This window comes from Salvia hispanica, chromosome 2 (assembly GCF_029641045.1).
Source record: "Salvia hispanica isolate PSC_SH4W2 chromosome 2, Shi_PSC_v1, whole genome shotgun sequence".
Classification (NCBI taxonomy): Eukaryota; Viridiplantae; Streptophyta; class Magnoliopsida; order Lamiales; family Lamiaceae; genus Salvia; species Salvia hispanica.
Window position 1 is genome coordinate 18,191,305 of NC_142693.1, and position 13,107 is coordinate 18,204,411.

Consider the following 13,107-nt stretch of genomic DNA (forward strand, 5'->3'; position numbering starts at 1 on the left):
GGCTAAGATGAATGCATTAACCAAAAATAACTCCACACCACAGTATTGTGAGTTCATAAAAGGGAAGAGACTAGTTGAATGTCAAGGTGTCTTCACCATTAAAAGAAGATCAACTGGATCGATAGAAAGGTACAAAGAATGACTTATGGGAAAAAGACTATACTGAGATATATCGAGTGGATTACTTTGAGACATTTTCTCTAGTAGCAAAGAGAAATATCTTTAGAGCATTGTTTTCAATTGTATCACACAAGGAATGACATCCATATCAAGTTGAAGCCACAAATGTCTTCTACATGGTTAATTAAAGATGAGGTTTATATGGAAGGGTCACAAGGAAGGATTTGCAATCATTTACTTTAAAGAGATGAAAAATGACTGTGGAAGAAGCACAGTTAGGTTGGCTATCTCAATTACCATGCCAATTTTCCACCTTTTTCTTGATAATTATATAAAATCACTTGTTTTGTTTATGCAAAGAGAGAAACCACACTTGATAATTATACATAATGATGGATACAAATTAAGAAGCATGTTGTGACATGAAACTTAATGAGGAAACAAACAGAAACTAGTCTTCTTGATCAGAACTCATATCTGATGAGTTGAGATCAAGGCATAGGGACTCCACTTATTGAAATACAACATATGTTTAAAGCTGCGGCATAGGAATTCAAGGCATGGGAATGGGCTGAACGACGAGGGACACCAATTTTTCTTGGTTTCAAAATGGGGAAGGCCGAAGCCATCTCCATGCTGATACATGCAGAGTGATATTCGTCCAACATTCATTGCAGTCTGCCCGAAATTATTTATGGGATTCTCCATCAATATCTCTTTGTTCATTAGCTTCAGTGCCGTGTCTATCGACTGCTTTATATGCTTGCGAGCATCCTCCTCAGAGCATTCTGTTTCCTTCATGTAGCACTGGATTGATTTCGGGACATCCCCCCGTTTCATTTCATCCTGTTTAAGAACATACTACTATATTCAAACATAGATGTGTTGAGGCTTAAGATACATATAGGCTATAATACATAGTTTTCTTACAGATGAAGTTCCCAAGTCATCGGCCAGACGAACAACTGTGGCTGGCCAACGAATGATACCGGGATATTGCTCTAAGCTATTCAATTCCTTCATTTTGATAGGATTTGTGTTGAAGTAACAACAAAAAAGAATTAGAGGACCGGCAACGGAGATCCAAGCTGTATTTAGGTACTCATCTGTGGTTGGGACATAACCACTGTGAAACCATGTTGCTTCTAAGTAGTAAGCTCTACACAGCTCTGCCCACTGAAACAACAAACAAACATTACTACCAAACTTCCTCAAGACATTATAGTATATAAATAACATATACACATGTTTTTACCAGATTCCTCAGATTTGAGATAATATTGAAACCTTGGTCTCTGAGTATATGATAAGAAAATTCATTCACAGAATTGAAGAGAGCTAAGAAGCAAATCTTCATGTATTCTGGAAGGCTGTCCAGTGAATTAATATCCCACCTGAAGGTAGTGGCATTTATGTGAATGGTAGCAATTGATAAAGACTTATGTATGTTAAATGTATAAATGAATTAAGCAATCAAACCTCTCAATTGTGTGAGTGAACAATTGAAGTTCTTCCGAGGTTCCATATACGTCGTATATGTCGTCTATAATGGTAACCATAACAAGCATCTTGGTCAAAATCTCCCTTACATATCCAAGATGAGGCTCCGGAGCTAATCCCAGAGCCCACATAAAACACTCTGCCAACCGGTGCCTAACAAATCCCAGCTTTTCCGGGAGACCAGTCTCTTTATACCAACTGAAATTGTAACTCACCAACAATGAATGCTTCCAATGTTACAAAAAAGTATAAACTAGCACTTGCTTTACCTTGACAGTCGCTTGAGCTCTTTCTGGTACGTTGCTTGTACCATGTTATATTCCAGTTTAGCCAGTTCCACCAGAGTAAGGTTTGCTTCAGATGAATTCTCGTACACTTGTATGAACCACCTGGCTTCTAGCTTCTGCAAACTCCAGTGTAGAGGAACCTCCAAAGCATGCCTCACTTGCTCCTTTAGATGCGACTCTGTGATTTGGTCAAGCCTTCGAGTAAGGTGAGTCAGTGAAAAATCTTTAGCTAAATCCATTATGCTTTCCCCCTCCACGCTTAAATACGAAGCTTCGTACAGAGATATTAGCCCTCTCACATCTTCACACAGACATGCCTTGAAACTTCCTTCCTCGTCCATCAAACTACAGAAAACCGCTGCACCAACAAATCAGTTAAGGATTAGTTAGTTAGTTAAGAAAATATTGATATTCATTAGTTTAGTTTCATTCAAATGCACTTTATTATAACCTTGAGGAACATGACAACCATGCTGTCTGAGAAGTCTGAATTTGAGAGATGTGAAATGCAAGTCCTTTTCTTTCCATTCTTGTGCCTCATATATTTTGTCTAGCATTTTAGCTATCTGGTCCTTGAAGTGGCCATATAGACCTAGTCTCATCACATTGTCGATAAGGTGAAGCTGGTCGAGCTCATCTTCAGTTTCGTGGATCAGTATTTTCACCTGATCTTTCAGCTTCTCAGCTTCGCGAACGTACTTTTCTCCCTGCATGAATGTTCAATACATTGTGTAAAATACATTCAATGTGTTCGTGCATGAAATGTGAATAATGATTTTAGTTTTACCGTGTATGGACTTGCGAACGACTGAATGTAATCGTCGTCCCAGATACTGGCTTGGTAGTTTGCAGACCTCCTAATCACTTTCTCCATGAGCAATAGATTTGGATTCTAACAAGCTGAAAATAATTAATCAGGAAACAACGAGTTAAATAGAGCTAAAATGATGAAGCTATATCAAAGCATAGGCATGCATGTGAAAGAGTTGAAAACCAGTTTACATATTGTACTACCAGGTTAGCTCAGACAAACGCCGTACATTGTTTGGAAACGAGTGATGAGATTTGACTTGATATTAGTCCTAGTTTAGCTGGAGGGGGTATATATAGACCATATGGATACGAAGACCACTGAATAAGATCGCAAGGGTTGTCGATTGAATCATAAATAAAATGGATATTGACACCTAATATCATGGAATTTTCAAAAAGTTGAGTTTTTCCCATTAACTTTGAAATTGACAAATAATATTACCAACTTTACCCTGGCTTTGTTATTTCTCATCAGTGAAAAAATTCCGGCTATATTAATAGATTGATGAATAAATTTGGAGGGTGTGCTTCAAGAAAAACTATTTTCAAAGATTGAAAATCTTGAAACTCTCGAAGTTGTTGTCGAGAAATTACGTAAAAAATGATATTATGTGCCGAAACTTTTCCATTGATGGGAAATAACAAATTCGGGATAAAGTTTATAATATTATTTGTCAATTTAAAAGTTTATAGGAAAAATTCAACTTTTTAAAAATTACATAATATTAGGTGCCTATATAAAAGAAAGAATTGAAACTAGGATAAGTTTAATGGGCCATAACTCTTAGAACTTAGACCAATAGTTAGTTTTAGGATAAGTTTAATGGACCATAACTCTTAGAACTTAGACCAATAGTTAGTTTTAGGATAAGTTTAATGGGCCACTACTTTTAGCACTTATAGTTTCTGGATGAAATTCTATTAATTTTTATAGATTAAAGTCTAAATTTAGTCCTTTAAATTTTTTTGGTTTTTTAAGTTAAATTTGTAACTTTTTGTTCCAAAAAATATGTTTTGGTCCAAAGTTAACATTTTCATTAAATTTAACTGTCAAACGTGATTTGACCAAATTAGTGACTTAATTATAAATCTAATTAACCGATTAACCTAATTAATTCAATATTAACTTTATAAAATGCTTCCTCCGTCCATGAAAAATAGACCACATTGTGAATGACACGAGTTTTAATATGGAATTGGTAAAGTAAGAGATAAGTAGTGTTAGTGGAACGTGAGGTCCATATTATTAGTAGTGTTTAATTGTGTTAGGTAGCAAATGTGTGGTCCATTTTCAAACTTGCTCTATTTTTCGTGGACAACCAATAATAACTAATGTGGTCTATTTTTCGTGGACGGTAAGAGTATATTTTACTTATATCAAAATATATTAATATTCATAAAATATTTTATACATATAATAAAAAATAGTAGTATGAAAATTTATAATCTATTTTAATAAAAAATAATAAAATATTCAAGTATTAAAATTCATAAAATATATTTTTATCAATAATAAAAATTAAACTAAATTAAAATTTATAAATATTTACAAATTTAATTTTTATTATAGGTAAAAAAATATTTATAAATTTTAAAGTTTTTTTAGAGTAAATGTAAAGGACCAAATTGGACTTTAGTCATTTTTATATGGTATCAGAGCAAGCAGTCGACTACGAGCCAAATTTTGGTTAAAAAAATTGACTGGTCTGTAAATCTAGACTTTAATTTTGGGCTAGTTCAATAGATTGTTGGTCTAATCCAATAAAAAAAATTCTATCCCCTCCAAACTTCAACCTAAGGAATTTGAAAGAAGAATGTTATAAGATCGCACATTGGTGAAAAGAGAGGACTAAAATCACCACTATAGAAGTATCATGAGGCACTCTTCTAATGACTAATTCATTTTAGGATAGAAACCTATAAATTTCTAAAAGCATTAATTCTTCGATACTTCTTACACTGTTGATAGTCATATGAAATGACATGCACATTAATTGTGATCATTATGTGTAGTCTTCACATTATACTATACATATCAAACATCCTGCCCTACACCCGCCAACGGAAATAAATACATATTCTACTACATATTGAACCCGTGCGAATAGTAAATTAATGGCATAAAATAGCTATGAAGAGTACTCCTGGTAGTCATTTTCCCATATTGTAGAGTCAATCAGTGTAGTTGTAAAATACTATATCAGTCCCATAATATGAGTCCTATTTAATTTAGGCACAAATTTTAAAAAATATAAAAAAAAATGAGTTGAATAAGTTAATGGAATATGAATCTCACTAATATATACTCCCTTTATTCCATAATAGTGGAGAATTTTCTTTCCGGCAGGGAGAATTAAGAAAAATGTGTGTAGTGTATTAAATAAAAAGATACTTCCTCCGTTCTCCAAATTTTGTCACAGTTTGACTGGGCACGGGCTTTAAGAAATGAAATAGAAAGTGGGTTAAAAAGTTGGTAGCATGTGAGTTCTACTTTTAAAGTATTAGTTTTATACTCCCTCCGTCCCCGATTAAGAGTCACACTTTAACCGGACACGAGTTTTAAGAAATATAAAGAAAAGTTAGTTGAAAAAATTAGTGGAATGTGAGACCCATTTTTTTATATTTGTTTTATAATAAAATGTGAGTGAATTGAGTTAGTGGAATGTGGGACCTACTTACTATTTATGGTAAAATTGAAGTGTGACTCTTAATTGGGACGGACCGAAATGGAAAAGTGTGACTCTTAATCGGAGACGGAGGGAGTACTTTTTATCCTTGGAATTGATTGATTTTTAGAAAGGTATATTGCACTTTTTGAGAAGGTATAAACATGATATACTGTTTTCATTTATCTTCTTCCTTTGGAGTTGCTCTAAGAAGTATATTTCATTCTTGTAAACCATTATTCAATTTTCTAATACAATTCATTTTACTCATTTCTCAATTTCTTATAGATGAAGTTCCCAAGTCATCGGCCAGACGAAGAACTGTGGCTGGCCAGCGAATGATACCGGGATATTTCTCTAAGATCATCAATTCCTTCATTTTGATAGTATTTGTGGTGAAGTAACCACAAAAAAGAATTAGAGGACCGGCAACGGAAATCCATGCTGTATTTAGGTACTCATTTGTGGTTGGGACATGACCACTGTAAAGCCATGTTACTTCTAAGTAGTAAGCTCTACACAGTTCTGCCCACTGAAACAACAAACAAATATTACTACCAAACTTCCTCAAGACATTATCATAATCACAGTATATAGATAACATATACAAATGTTTTTACCAGATTCCTCAGATTTGAGATAACATTGAATCCCTGGTCTCTGAGTATATGATAAGCAAATTCATTGACAGAATTGAAGAGAGCTAAGAAGCAAATCTTCGTATATTCTGGAAGGCTGTCCAGTGAGTTAATATCCCACCTGAAGATAGCAGCATTAGTGGTTGCAATTGACAGTGATGATATATGTGAATAAATGAAGCAATCAAACTAACCTCTCAATTGTGTGAGTGAACAATTCAAGTTCTTCCAAGGTTCCATATACGTCGTATATGTCGTCTATAATGTAACCATAACAACCATCTTGCTCAAAGTCTCCCTTGAATATCCAAGATGAGACTCCGGAACGAATCCCATAGCCCACAAGAAGCTCTCTGCCAACCGATGCCTAACAAATCCTAGCTTTTCCGGCAGACCAGTCTCTTTATACCAACTGAAATTGTAACTCACCCACAATGAAGGCTTCCACTCTTAGTAAAAAGTAAAACCTAGTACTAACTTTACCTTGACAGTCGCTTGAGCTCTTTCTGGTACGTTGCTTGTACCATAATGTACTCCAACTTAGACAGCTCCACCAGACATATTCTCGTACGCTTGTACGAACCACCTGGCTTCTAGCTTCTGCAAACTCCAGTGCAGAGGAACCTCCAAAGCATGCCTCACTTGCTCCTTTAGACGCGGCTCTGTGATTTGGTCAAGCCTTCGAGTAAGGTGAGTCAGTTAAAAATCTTTGGCTAAATCCATTATGCTCTCCCCTTCCATACTTAAATACGAAGCTTCATACAGATATACGAGCCCTCTCACATCTTCACACAGACATGCCTTGAAATTCCCTTCCTCATCCATCAAACTACAGATAACCTCTGCACCAACAAATCCGTTAAGGATTAGTCAGTTAGTTAAGAAAATATTGATATTCATTAGTTTAGTTTCATTCCAATGAGTTAGAATTAACCTTGAGGAACATGATAAGCATGCTGTCTGAGAAGTCTGAATTTAAGAGATGTGAAATGCAAGTCCTTTTCTTGCCACTCTCGAGCCTCATAAATGTTGTCCAACATTTTAGCTTTCTGGTCCTTGAAGTGGCCAGATAGACCTAGTCTCGTCACATTGTCGATGAGGTGAAGCTGATCGAGCTCTTGTTCAGTTTCGTGGATCAGTATTCTCACCAGATCTTTCAGCCTCTCAGCTTCGCGAATGCAGTTCTCCCCCTGCATGAATATTCAATACATTCAATGTGTTGGTGCATGAACTGTGATTAATGATTCTAGTTTTACCGTGTATGGACTTGCAAGGGACTGAATGTAATCGTCACCCCAAACACTAGCTTGTTAGTTTGCAGACCTCCTAATCACTTTCTCCATGAGCAATAGATTTGGATTCTAATAAGCTGAAAATAATTAATCAGAAAACAACGAGTTAAATAGAGCTAAAATGAGGAATCTGAAAATAATTAATTCAATTTAATTTGGGCACAAATTTTTAAAAATATTAAAAAAATGAGTTGAATAAGTTAATGGAATATGAGTCTCACTAATATATAGTACTACTTTCGTTCCATAGTAGTAGAAACATTTCTTTCCAGTACGGTGAATTAAAAAAAAATGTGTAATGTATTAAATAAAAAAATGGAGTAATAAAGTAAGAGAGAGAGAAAAGTAGAGAGAATAAAGTAGGAGAGAGGGAAAAGTAGTGAGAAGAAATGTGGTGACTTTTAGTAATTAGAGAAATGACTCCACTATTATAGAATGTACCAAAATGACAAAATAACTCCATAGAAAGACTAAAAGTGTTTCATATGTTTCCAACAATCCTCATCATTGATTAGAGCTCTACGAGCCATGGCGTATCAATAAATTTTTATTTGGGATGCTTTATTTACTTGCAAAGACTTTGAGCTTCACAATTTTCTTCCATTATGTTAGTTGTGAACATTTCATACAAGTTTGTTAATTAATTGTCTTATACAAATATAAATATAGCAATTGCACAACATATTAAATTACTTTGGACCCTAAGCCTACAAGTTCAAACCAACTTTCCGGCAACCATTTGTAAGAAAAATGCATATGCAATAGGCTAAGATGAATGCATCAACTAACTAAAAATAACACTCAAGAGTAGTGTGAGTTTATAAAAGGAGAGATGTCAATGTATCTACGAAGATCAAATGATCGATAATATCGAATGAAGCCGAGTGCATGAGCTGATTACATAAAAACCACACTTGTTTTATTTATGCGAAGAGAGAAACCACACTTGATAATTATACATTATGTCGGATAGTACATATTAAGAAGCATGTACTGTGACATGAAACAACAACCAGTTCCCTAAACCAAGGCATAAGGATTCATACTTATTGAAATACAACATATATATATATATATGTTTATAGCTGCTGTGTAGGAATTCAAGGCATCGAAAAGGGCTGAACGACAAGGGACATCAAATTTTTCTTGGTTTCGGAATGGGGAAGGCCGTAGCCATCTCCATGTTGATACATGCAGAGTGAGATCCGTCCAAGATTCATGGCAGTGTCCCTGAAATTCTTTATGGGATTCTCCATCAATATCTCTTTGTTCATTCGCTTCAGTGCCGTGTCTATCAGCTGCATTATATGTTTGCGAGCATCCTCCTCAGAGCATCCTGTTTCCTTCATGTAGCACTGGATTGACTTCGGAACATCCCCTCGTTTCATTTCATCCTGTTTAAGAACATACTACTATATTCAAACGTAGAAGGCTTAAGATACATATAGGCTATACTACATATATTGTTTTCTTACAGATGAAGTTCCCAAGTCATCAGCCAGACGAAGAACTGTGGATGGCCAGCGAATGATACCGGGATATTGTTCTAAGCTCTTCAATTCCTTCTGGTTGATAGGATTTGTGGTGAAGTAACCATAAAAAAGATCTACAGGACCGGAAATGGAAATCCAAGCTGTATTTAGGTACTCATTTGTGGTTGGAACATAACCACTGTGAAACCATGTTGCTTCTAAGTAGTAAGTTCTACACAGTTCTGCCCACTGAAACAATAAACAAACATTACTACCAAACTTCCTCAAGAAATTATCATAATCACAGTATATATAGATATAATAGTTACATATGTTTTTACCAGATTCCTCAGATTTGAGATAACATTGAATCCTTGGTCTCTGAGTATATGATAAGCCAATTCATTCACAAAATTGAAGAGAGCTAAGAAGCAAATCTTCATATATTCTGGAAGGCTGTCCAGTGAGTTAATATCCCACCTGAAGATAGTAGCATTAGTGGTTGCAATTGACATTGATATATGTGAATAAATGAAGCAATCAAACCAACCTCTCGATTGTGTGAGTGAACAATTCAAGTTCTTCCAAGGTTCCATATACGTCGTATATGTCGTCTATAATGGTAATCATAACAGTCATCTTGCTCGACATCTCCCTTGAATATCCAAGATGATGCTCTGGAACGAATCCCAGAGCCCAGTAGAAGCTCTCTGCCAACCGGTGCCTAACAAATCCTAGCTTTTCCGGGAGACCAGTCTCTTTATACCAACTGAAATTACAACTCACCAACAATGAATGCTTTTAATCTTACTAAAAAGTAAAAAACTAGTACTACTAACTAATTTACCTTGACAGTCGCTTGAGCTCTTGCTGGTATGTTGCTTGTAACATGTTATAGTCCAACTTAGCCAGCTCCACCAGGGTAAGGTTTGCTTCGGTTGTATTCTCGTAAGCTTGTATGAATCACCTGGCTTCTAGCCTCTGCAATCTCCAGTGCAGAGGAACCTCCAAAGCATGCCTAACTTGCTCCTTTAGATGCGGCTCTGTGATTTGGTCAAGCATTTGAGTAAGATGATTCAGTGAGAAATCTTTGGCTAAATCCATTAGGCTCTCCCCTTCCATGCTTAAATACGAAGCTTCATACAGAGATACGAGCCCTCTCACGTCTTCACACAGACATGCCTTGAAACTTCCTTCCTCATCCATCAAACTAGAGAAAACCTCTGCACCAACAAATCAGTTAAGAATTAGTTAGTTAGTTAGTTAGTTATTTTAGTTAAGAAAATATTGTTATTAATTAGTATAAATAACCTTGAGGAACATGATAACCATGCTGTCTGAGAAGTCTGAATTTGAGAGATGTGAAATGCAAGTCCTTTTCTAACCATTCTTGTGCCTCATAAATCTTGTCCAACATTTTAGCTATCTGGTCCTTGAAGTGGCCAGATAGGCCTAGTCTCGTCACGTTGTCGATAAGGTGCAGCTGGTCGAGCTCTTGTTCAGTCTGGTGGATCAGTATTCTCACCAGATCTTTCAGCTTCTCAGCTTCGCCAACGTACTTCTCCCCCTGCATGATTAATGTTCAACACATTGAGAATTAAACTAGTTCAATTTGTTCGTGCATGAAATGTAATAAATGATTCTAGTTTTACCGTGTATGGACTTGCAAACGACTGAATGTATTCGTTGTCCCAGATACTGGCTACGTAGTTTGCTGACCTCCTAATCACCTTCTCCATGATTGATCAATATATCTCGATCTTAACAAGCTGGTTTAATAATGAGTAATGAGATTTGCCTTGATATGATTAGTTGAGTTGGATGGGGTATATATAGACTATAGTGATACTAGTACCACTCATAAGAAGATAAGATTGCATGGGCTGTCAATTGAAACACATAGTAAATAAAGACGTACTGTAATAATATAAAATAGAGAACTGATACCACTATATAAGTTTCATTGATTCGTCGACTTGGTTTTAGGAAGAGAAAACTTAAATTTATAGGGTTTTATCACCAATTGGTGTTAGGATAGAATCCTAAGAATTTCTATTGTGGTAAATGTAACTGACCTAACGGAATATTTGGACTGAAATTGGAAAAATCACTTACCAAACTATAAATTTGGGTTAGTTGAATAAATGGCTGGTCTAATCCAATACGAAAAAGTCCAACCCCTCCAAATTTCACCTTGAAGGATTTGAGGTAGGAATATAACAATATCTCACCATTATATATGTCACATGAATCACTCCTTCTATCACCAGTTAATTTTAAGATGAAACTCTATAAATTTCTATCAAAATTAAATCTTAGAAGTTTCTTATACTATTGAGTGTCTTATGAAATGACATACACACTGTGCTTATTCATGTGTAATCTTCGCATTATACATATTAATTAACTGTTGAACAACCCGCCGCCTCTGCCTTTCCTAATTTCGCCAAAGGATATGGATAACATTGCACGTATCAATTCTCGATTGCATGAATCGATTCTTCAATGTTTCTTAATACTGTTGATAGTCTTTTTATATATATATATATATATATATATATATATATATATATATATATATATATATATATATATATATATAGGGTGCGTTAGGCTCCTTTGCACCTTAAGTGTCCTATTTCCTTCTTAATCTCAGCCCTTGGATCCTTGAATTGGATGGTTGTGATCAATGCATTATTAGTCTATAATGTTGCATTATTAGCCGTTGTGCATTATTAGAATGAAAATGTGCATTATTAAATGACACGTGGCATTAATCTAACCGTCAGATGACAAAATCGTGGGACTAGGATTAAGAAGGAAAAAGGACAAAAGATATGAAAAGTATTTGAATACATCCCTATATATATATATATATATATATATATATATATATATATATATATATATATATATATATATATATATATATATATATATCACTACTCTATATATATATATATATATAGATCAAAACCATATATATATATATATATGAAATGACAAAATAGTCACGCGTACTCTTCACGTTATTCATATACATATTCACGTGATTAGTAAATCAATGGCAAAAATAGAGTTATGAAAAATGTCATATTCTTATACTCTTATATTGTAGATTCAAATTCTAGCTGAAATTAACAATAAAGACATTTTTGCCTGACTACTAGCGTTAATATATACTAGGGTTATAAGTATGGGAGAAAACGATGCTACTGATTTTGCATACAAACTTGACAATTGCGAATAATTATATAGAAAAATGATATGGTACATACCTTGTACGAGCACTTTATATATTTGAGTACCACCACTCGTTCAATGCTCACTTAATGTTGTTTGTGTTAGGAAGAGAAAAATTAGTCCAATGAGTAGACGGACGAACAGAAGCTTCCTAACACAAAACTTCGGCAATTCTAATAGACATTCATGGGTTCCATCCTAAAACCAACGAGTGATAGGAGGAGCGCTCATAAGACTTATATTGTGATTTCAGTTCTCTTTATACGAGGAGGGGTCCATGAGACTTATATAGTGATTTTAGTTCTCTTTATACACCGATAAGCGATAGTTGTAAGTATTTTTTAATTAGTTTCAATTGCCAACACATGCATTTTCTATTTAGTTTTTGTGTTAGGAAGCTGCTCCCAACGATTGATCGACATCCGAAGATTGGCGATCGGCTTGTGTTCCGCCGTGGTTTCTAGTCTTGATATCTATCTAGCGGGCGCGTTTGGCGCCAAGGCCATCATCTCTTGGGTTCCGGCGGTTGGGCCGGTTCGGCCTCCTCACTCTTCGTGTCCTCGAGTGCTCCAATCCATATATCATTGGAGATTGCGATCGTATCATTTGGATTGGTATTCAATTTGTGAAAAAAACTACTCCTGTTCCATAGTAGTAGAGTCATTTTCCATTTTGGTATATTTCGTAGTAGTGGAGTCATTTCCCTTTTTAGTAAAAGTCAACGCATTTCGTCTCACTTACTTTACTCTCATACTTTATTCTCTCTTCATCTCTTGCCTTTATCATTTCCTACTTTATTCTTCCTTTAGTAAAAGTCAAACACATTTCTCTGAATATTTATTCAAATGTACTTTTAAAGTTAATGTATTTTGGTGTAGAGATGTGCGTATGATTTATAGTAACACACAATACATTTTCGAAATCTAAACTTATCATCTTGGTTATTGGTCGACATATAATATACTGAGGTCCAAGTGATTGTGTTTTTCTGGTAATATATTGATGGGAATTAACGTGAGGTTAATTCCTATGGAAGAGAAAATATTGAAGAAGAGGAAAACAACGTGACTTTGTAG

General features: G+C 35.0%; 3 pseudogenes across 1 annotated transcript; all 3 read right to left on the reverse strand.

Moving 5' to 3' along the window:
• Positions 1–509: 509 nt before the first annotated feature.
• Positions 510–2,781, reverse strand: LOC125202723 (exo-alpha-bergamotene synthase-like; annotated as a pseudogene).
• Positions 2,782–5,660: 2,879 nt separating this feature from the next.
• Positions 5,661–7,367, reverse strand: LOC125202724 (exo-alpha-bergamotene synthase-like; annotated as a pseudogene).
• Positions 7,368–8,398: 1,031 nt separating this feature from the next.
• Positions 8,399–10,571, reverse strand: LOC125202721 (exo-alpha-bergamotene synthase-like; annotated as a pseudogene). The gene is made up of 6 exons (XR_016135923.1): positions 10,441–10,571; positions 10,100–10,355; positions 9,636–10,011; positions 9,339–9,557; positions 9,130–9,268; positions 8,399–9,037 (listed from the first exon to the last, which is right to left on the reverse strand). The product of XR_016135923.1 is annotated as an exo-alpha-bergamotene synthase-like (transcript).
• Positions 10,572–13,107: the final 2,536 nt, after the last annotated feature.